Here is a 9428-nt window from a genome sequence, read left to right on the forward strand (position 1 = left end):
GGGGCAGAGTCTAGGGGTAGGGGTCTAGGAGAAGGGGCCAGGGTCTAGGAGTAGGGGCCAGAGTTCTAGGGTGAGGGGTCTAGGAGTAGGGGCCAGAGTCTAGGGTTAGGGGTCTAGGAGTAGGGGCCAGGGTCTAGGGTTAGGGGCCAGAGTCTAGGGTGAGGGTCTAGGGTGAGGGGTCTAGGAGTAGGGGCCAGGGAGTCTAGGAGTAGGGGCCAGGGAGGGTAGGGCCAGGTCTAGGGTGAGGGGTCTAGGAGGGGGCAGAGTCTAGGAGGTGGTCTAGGAGTAAGGGGCAGGGTTTAGGGTTGGGGTCTAGGGTTAGGGGCCAGAGTCTAGGGTTAGGGGGTCTAGGAGTAGGGGCCAGTGTTTAGGGTTAGGGGTCTAGGAGTAGGGGCCAGAGTCTAGGGTTAGCTGTCTAGGAGTCAGGGCCAGAGTCTAGGGTTAGGGGCCAGAGTCTAGGTGAGGGGTCTAGGAGTAGGGGCCAGAGTCTAGGGGTAGGGGTCTAGGAGAAGGGGCCAGGGTCTAGGAGTAGGGGGCCAGAGTCTAGGGTGAGGGGTCTAGGAGTAGGGGCCAGAGTCTAGGTTAGGGGTCTAGGAGTAGGGGCCAGTGTTTAGGGTTAGGGGTCTAGGAGTAGGGGCCAGTGTTTAGGGTTAGGGGTCTAGGAGTAGGGGCCAGAGTCTAGGGTTAGCTGTCTAGGAGTCGGGGCCAGAGTCTAGGGTTAGGGGCCAGAGTCTAGGGTGAGGGGTCTAGGAGTAGGGGCCAGGGGGAGTCTAGGGGTAGGGGTCTAGGAGAAAGGGGCCAGGGTCTAGGAGTAGGGGCCAGAGTCTAGGTGAGGGGTCTAGGAGTAGGGGCCAGAGTCTAGGGTTAGGGGTCTAGGAGTAGGGGCCAGGGTCTAGGGTTAGGGGCCAGAGTCTAGGGTGAGGGGTCTAGGAGTAGGGGCCAGAGTCTAGGGTTAGGGGTCTAGGGGTAGGGGCCAGAGTCTAGGCTTAGGGGTCTAGGGGTAGGGGCCAGGGTCTAGGGTTAGGGCCAGAGTCTAGGGTGGGGTCTAGGAGTAGGGGCCAGAGTCTAGGGTTAGGGGGTCTAGGAGTAGGGGGCCAGAGTCTAGGGTAGGGGTCTAGGAGTAGGGGCCAGTGTTTAGGGTTAGGGGTCTAGGAGTAGGGGCCAGTGTTTAGGGTTAGGGGTCTAGGAGTAGGGGCCAGAGTCTAGGGTTAGCTGTCTAGGAGTCGGGGCCAGAGTCTAGGGTTAGGGGCCAGAGTCTAGGGTGAGGGGTCTAGGAGTAGGGGCCAGAATCTAGGGGTAGGGGTCTAGGAGAAGGGGCCAGGGTCTAGGAGTAGGGGCCAGAGTCTAGGGTGAGGGGTCTAGGAGTAGGGGCCAGAGTCTAGGGTTAGGGGTCTAGGAGTAGGGGCTAGGGTCTAGGGTTAGGGGCCAGAGTCTAGGGTGAGGGGTCTAGGAGTAGGGGCCAGAGTCTAGGGTTAGGGGTCTAGGGGTAGGGGCCAGAGTCTAGGCTTAGGGGTCTAGGGGTAGGGGCCAGGGTCTAGGGTTAGGGGGCCAGAGTCTAGGGGTAGGGGTCTAGGAGTAGGGGCCAGAGTCTAGGGTTAGGGTGTCTAGGAGTAGAGGCCAGAGTCTAGGGGTAGGTGTCTGGGTAGGGGCCAGTGTTTAGGGTTAGGGGTCTAGGAGTAGGGGCCAGTGTTTAGGGTTAGGGGTCTAGGAGTAGGGGCCAGTCTAGGGTTAGCTGTCTAGGAGTCAGGGCCCAGAGTCTAGGGTTAGGGGCCAGAGTCTAGGGTGAGGTCTAGGAGTAGGGGCCAGAGTCTAGGGTAGGGGTCTAGGAGAAGGGGCCAGGGTCTAGGAGTAGGGGCCAGAGTCTGGGTGAGGGGTCTAGGAGTAGGGGGCCAGAGTCTAGGGTTAGGGGTCTAGGAGTAGGGGCCAGGGTCTAGGGTTAGGGGCCAGAGTCTAGGGTGAGGGGTCTAGGAGTAGGGGCCAGAGTCTAGGGTGAGGGGTCTAGGAGTAGGGGCCGGAGTCTAGGGTTAGGGGTCTAGGGGTAGGGGCCAGAGTCTAGGTGTAGGTCTAGGGGTAGTGGGGCCAGGGTCTAGGCTTAGGGGTCTAGGGGTAGGGGCCAGGGTTTAGGGTTAGGGGCCAGAGTCTAGGGGTATGGGTCTAGGAGTAGGGGCCAGAGTCTAGGGGTAGGAGTCTCGGGATAGGGACCAGGGCCTAAGGGTATGGGAATAGGGGTAGGGGCCAAGGGGGTAGGAGCTCGGGGCCAGGGTCTAGGGGCTATATGGATTGAGTACTGACCTCTATGAGCGGTCCATCGGACTGGATGATCTTGATGACCACCACCATAGGAATACAGATCATAGAAGCCAGGGCCAGTGTCCAGCCCACACCGATGGACCAGTCGGGGTACTCGTAGACCTTGTTGTACGTCAAAGGTTTATATTTGACCAAGGAGAAAATGAAGCAACCCTGGAGGCAGAGACAAACCGCAATGGAAATCAGAATCACCTTTATTCTCAAAATACATTATCATTTGTCTGTATATCCTGTTTATCATCTAAATATCCTGTTTATCATCTGTCTGTATTTCCTGTTTATCATATCTTCTCAATAAATCCATGTAATATAGTCTACACCATCACAATAAATCCATGTAATATAGTCTACCAACACCATCACAATAAATCCATGTAATATAGTCTACACCATCACAATAAATCCATGTAATATAGCCTACACCATCACAATAAATCCTTTTAATATAGCCTACACCATCACAATAAATCCATGTAATATAGTCTACACCTTCACAATAAATCCATGTAATATAGTCTACCAACACCATCACAATAAATCCATGTAATATAGTCTACACCATCACAATAAATCCATGTAATATAGCCTACACCATCACAATAAATCCATGTAATATAGTCTACACCATCACAATAAATCCATGTAATATAGTCTACACCATCACAATAAATCCATGTAATATAGCCTACACCATCACAATAAATCCATGTAATATAGTCTACACCATCACAATAAATCCATGTAATATAGTCTACACCATCACAATAAATCCATGTAATATAGTCTACACCATCACAATAAATCCATGTAATATAGTCTACACCATCACAATAAATCCATGTAATATAGTCTACCAACACCATCACAATAAATCCATGTAATATAGTCTACACCATCACAATAAATCAATGTAATATAGTCTACCAACACCATCACAATAAATCAATGTAATATAGTCTACCAACACCATCACAATAAATCCATGTAATATAGTCTACACCATCACAATAAATCCATGTAATATAGTCTACACCATCACAATAAATCCATGTAATATAGTCTACACCATCACAATAAATCCATGTAATATAGTCTACACCACCACAATAAATCCATGTAATATAGCCTACACCATCACAATAAATCCATGTAATATAGTCTACACCATCACAATAAATCCATGTAATATAGTCTACACCATCACAATAAATCCATGTAATATAGTCTACACCATCACAATAAATCCATGTAATATAGCCTACACCATCACAATAAATCCATGTAATATAGTCTACACCATCACAATAAATCCATGTAATATAGCCTACACCTTCACAATAAATCCATGTAATATAGTCTACTCACACCATCACAATAAATCCATGTAATATAGCCTACACCTTCACAATAAATCCATGTAATATAGTCTACACCATCTCAATAAATCCATGTAATATAGTCTACACCATCACAATAAATCCATGTAATATAGTCTACACCATCACAATAAATCCATGTAATATAGTCTACACCATCACAATAAATCCATGTAATATAGCCTACACCATCACAATAAATCCATGTAATATAGTCTACACCACCACAATAAATCCATGTAATATAGCCTACACCATCACAATAAATCCATGTAATATAGTCTACACCATCACAATAAATCCATGTAATATAGTCTACACCATCACAATAAATCCATGTAATATAGTCTACACCATCACAATAAATCCATGTAATATAGCCTCACACCATCACAATAAATCCATGTAATATAGTCTACACCATCACAATAAATCCATGTAATATAGCCTACACCTTCACAATAAATCCATGTAATATAGCTCATCACACCATCACAATAATCATGTAATATAGCCTACACCTTTCACAATAAATCCATGTAATATAGTCTACACCATCACAATAAATCCATGTAATATAGTCTACCTACACCATCACAATAAATCTCATGTAACATAGCCTACACCATCACAATAAATCCCATGTAATATAGTCTACACCACCACAATAAATCCATGTAATATAGCCTACACCATCACAATAAATCCATGTAATATAGTCTACACCATCACAATAAATCCATGTAATATAGTCTACCTACACCATCACAATAAATCCATGTAATATAGCCTACCTACACCATCTCAATAAATCCATGTGGATATAGTCTACCTACACCATCACAATAAATCCATGTAATATAGTCTACCTACACCATCACAATAAATTCATGTAATATAGCCACCACACCATCACAATAAATCCATGTAATATAGCCTACACATATCCAATAAATCCATGTAATATAGCCTACACCATCACAATAAATCCATGTAATATAGTCTACACCACCACAATAAATCCATGTAATATAGCCTACACCTTCACAATAAATCCATGTAATATAGTCTACACCATCACAATAAATCCATGTAATGTAACATGTAACACCTGTTGTATTCAGCATTTCACTATAAGGTCTACTACACCTGTTGTATTCAGCATTTCACTGTAAGGTCTACTACACCTGTTGTATTGAGTATTTCACTGTGAGGTCTACTACACCTGTTGTATTCAGCATTTCACTGTGAGGTCTACTACACCTGTTGTATTCAGCATTTCACTGTAAGGTCTACTACACCTGTTGTATTCAGCATTTCACTGTAAGGTCTACTACACCTGTTGTATTCAGCATTTCACTGTGAGGTCTACTACACCTGTTGTATTCAGCATTTCACTGTAAGGACTACTACACCTGTTGTATTCAGCATTTCTGCCCCTGAACAGGCAGTTAACCCACTGTTCCCAGGCCGTCATTGACAATAAGAATGTGTTCTTAACTGAGGTCTACTACAACTGTTGTATTAGCAATAAAGGTAAAATTTAAAAAAAATTAAAAGGTCTACTACACCTGTTGTATTCAGCATTTCCCTGTGAGGTCTACTACACCTATTTGTATTCAGCATTTCACCTACTACACCTGTTGTATTCAGCATTTCACTGTAAAGTCTACTACACCTGTTGTATTCGGCATTTCACTGTAAGGTCTACTACACCTGTTGTAAAGTGGCTGTTCCACTGGATGTCAGAAGGTGAATTCACCCAATTTGTAAGTCGCTCTGGATAAGAGCGTCTGCTAAATGACTTAAATGTAAATGTAATACAGGGTCGTACAGGGACAGTAGCTATACACAATGTACTTAAAGTAGCTATACACAAATAGCTAATACAGGGACAGTAGCTATATACAGGGACAGTAGCTATACACAGGGACAGTAGCTATACACAGGGACAGTAGCTATATTAGCTATACACAGGGACAGTAGCTATATACAGGGACAGTAGCTATACAGGGTCAGTACAGGGACAGTAGTTATATACAGGGACAGTTCCAGGGTCAGTAGCTATATACAGGGTCAGTAGCCATGGGCGGCAGGTAGCCTAGTGGTTAGGCGTTGGATCGAAAGGTTGCTAGATTAAATCCCGAGCTGACAAGGTAAAAATCTGTTGTTCTACCCCTGAATAAGGTTAACCCACTGTTCCCCGGCCAGTTAACCCACTGTTCCCAGACCAGTTAACCCAGACCAGTTAACCCACTGTTCCTCGACCAGTTAACCCACTGTTCCTCGGCCAGTTAACCCACTGTTCCCCCTCGACCAGTTAACCCCTGTTCCTAGACCAGTTAACCCACTGTTCTGTTCCTAGACCAGTTAACCCACTGTTCCTCCAGCCGTCATTGAAGATAGAATTTGTTCTTAACTGCCAAGTCAAATAAAGATAAATATAAAGGAGCAGTTCATGTTTTGACCAGTGCACATCATGTACAGTCGGGTACAGGACGTCAGTTTCAATTCACATAGACTCACCACACAAAGAAGGCGTGATCCAGACCAGCTCCATTTCATCCAGGGATTTGGTCTGTAATCATATCTTCAATCGCATCATAGAAATTATCAACGCCTGACGGGAGGAGAACATAGTTAAATAGGGGGCATTTAACCTTAACCTGAATTGCTTCTGTATGTTGCTCTGGTTAAGAACATCTGTTAACTGACTAACGTGTAAAATGATATATTTAACTGACATAGAGCCTGAGGACGTTGAATGTTCACAGTTTCTATACAGACACACGGGGCATTTTGTTTCAGAGTAGACGTACCATAAACCCAGGCAACAGCAATACATTCCAAAAGAATGCAACCCACAAAAGGCACACACCGCTGGCTGCATAGTAGTCAAAGAGCTGAAACACATACATGCCACCCTGTGGGGGAGAGAGAGACAGGCAGGATTTAGTGCTTGGCTCATGTTGGAATGTAGCATGCTAAGATAGATGTACAGTCAGAGACACAGTAGAAGTCAATATACTGTAGTGTAGGGCTGGAGAGGGTGTTGGCCTAAGACTAGTGGTGGGAGAATACACAGGTTTGCATTCCAAGTGACACTCTGTTTCCTACGTCAATTGTTTCCAACCGGTGTGCCATGAAACTTTTCTAATCTTGATTATGTTCTTGATGACTCACTTTTTAAACATGACCTGTGGAATGCACGGAATAGCCCAACGGAACCTTGGCCGCCCAGTGTTCCAACGGAATAGCCCAACGGAACCTTGAGCCGCCCAGTGTTCCAACGGAATAGCCCAACGGAACCTTGAGCCGCCCAGTGTTCCAACGGAATAGCCCAATGGAATCTTGAGCGGTTCAGTGTTCCAACGGAATAACCCAACGGAACCTTGAGCCGTCCAGTGTTCCAGCGGAATAGCCCAACGGAACCTTGGCGGTTCAGTGTTCCACGGAATAAGCCCAACGGAACCTTGAGCCGTTCAGTGTTCCAACAGAATAGCCCAACAGAACCTTGAGCCGTTCAGTGTTCCAACGGAATAGCCCAACGGAACCTTGAGCCATCCAGTGTTCCAACAGAATAGCCCAACAGAACCTTGAGCCGTCCAGTGTTCCAACAGAATAGCCCAACGGAACCTTGAGCCATCCAGTGTTCCAACAGAATGGCCCAACGGAACCTTGAGCCGTTCAGTGTTCCAACAGAATAGCCTGACGGAACCTTGAGCCGTCCAGTGTTCCAGCAGAATAGCCCAACAGAGCACTCCGTGAGAAGGCAGCATGAGATTGTGATGTCATGGAAAAAACTTGGATGAAGCAGTAAGTCCCTGACTCCCTGGCTGTCTAGGGGGCCTGCCTGAGGGGAATCACATGCTTGTTTCTACATTGTGAGGCCGAGAGGCAGGGAGGTTTTTCAGAAAGAGTGAAGACAAAAGACAGCGATTTAAGTGTGTGAGCCAGAAGCGTCTCTAAATAGATCATACCATAGGCTACAGGGAAGCTCTTGATAGTACAGCAGCATATTTAGTGGTGCTATTATAAGGGACTGGCTGGCATGAGAAGAGAGGAAAGAGGAAGTAGAACTGTTGTTTTGGGACTCTTGTTGCTGGGGAATTCTGAGGTTTATTAACAATCCCCTTAATACTTTGTTCTATTCATTAGGGCAGTAGTGGTTCCTAAACTCGTACTCACTGGTTCTGACCTGAGTACCCTGGGGACCCTTGTACCCCTGTTTGGGAAGCACTGCCTCCGGGTGTAGCTATTTACTGCACGACACATGTGGTGCTGTATATTGTATTGAAAGTTATGCCCTAATATGTCTATAGCCTGCATTGTTATGGAAGCTGATAATGGAGACAGCAGTAATAGCTGAGACCACAGTACCACATTAGGGCAAAGTAGACATAAATAACTTTAGTCAGATTGTTTTGTATTCATTAAGGGGGTGTAGGAAAGTAATTCACTAGACCTTCAGTAACACTACTACAATAATATGATATCAGTGTAAAAAGTGAAAGTACACTACTAGTAACCATGGTAAGTCTCAGAAGATAGTATTTACCCTAGTAACCATGGTAAGTCTCAGAAGATAGTATTTACCCTAGTAACCATGGTAAGTCTCAGAAGATAGTATTTACCCTAGTAACCATGGTAAGTCTCAGAAGATAGTATTTACCCTAGTAACCATGGTAAGTCCCAGAATATAGTACTTACCCTAGTAACCATGGTAAGTCTCAGAAGATAGTATTTACCCTAGTAACCATGGTAAGTCTCAGAATATAGTACTTACCCTAGTAACCATGGTAAGTCCCAGAAGATAGTATTTACCCTAGTAACCATGGTAAGTCTCAGAAGATAGTATTTACCCTAGTAACCATGGTAAGTCTCAGAAGATAGTATTTACCCTAGTAACCATGGTAAGTCTCAGAAGATAGTATTTACCCTAGTAACCATGGTAAGTCTCAGAAATAGTATTTCCCTAGTAACCATGGTAAGTCTCAGAAGATAGGATACCCAGTAACCATGGTAAGTCTCAGAAGATAGTATTTACCCTAGTAACCATGGTAAGTCTGGGGAAGATAGTATTTACAGTAACAAGAGATCTCAGAAGATAGTATTTACCCTAGTAACCATGGTAAGTCTCAGAAGATAGTATTTACCTAGTAACCATGGTAAGTCTCAGAAGGTATTTACCCTAGTAACCATGGTAAGTCCCAGAATATAGTACTGTTTAGTAACCATTGTAAGTCCCAGAAGATAGTATTTACCCTAGTAACCATGGTAAGTCCCAGAATATAGTACTTACCCAACATGGTAAGTCCCAAAGATAGTATTTACCCTAGTAACCATGGTAATGTAAAGATAGTACTTACCCTATAACCATGGTAAGTCCCAGAAGATAGTATGGGGCACACAATAGCTATTTTGTGATCGAAAATCCACCAAGGAAGTGATCTGTCCTTCCACTTCCACAAAGGGGAAAGAAAACAGAGACAAGAGATCCTCAATTAACACTCAGTTAACATACTATGCCGGTCAATGTCTGATAGGCTAACAGTGTTGTGATCAGGGTTGGGTGGGGGTCAAATACATTTTAATTAGGCTGTTTGAGAAAGCTTGAATCATACAGATATGTAGGATTTTAATATGAGTCAGTTTGCTACAACAGGAAAATAATCCTGCAGCTACAGGAAATGTAAATTATTACGTGGATTATAACTAATGGGCATTTTTGTAGGGGTTGAT

At 44.6% G+C, this 9428-nt stretch overlaps 1 pseudogene; it reads right to left on the minus strand.

The window, feature by feature from the left end:
• Window positions 1-2292: 2292 nt before the first annotated feature.
• On the minus strand, window positions 2293-8497 carry LOC135534042 (sodium- and chloride-dependent taurine transporter-like; annotated as a pseudogene).
• Window positions 8498-9428: the final 931 nt, after the last annotated feature.

Source organism: Oncorhynchus masou, unplaced genomic scaffold (assembly GCF_036934945.1).
Source record: "Oncorhynchus masou masou isolate Uvic2021 unplaced genomic scaffold, UVic_Omas_1.1 unplaced_scaffold_2941, whole genome shotgun sequence".
Taxonomy (NCBI): Eukaryota; Metazoa; Chordata; class Actinopteri; order Salmoniformes; family Salmonidae; genus Oncorhynchus; species Oncorhynchus masou.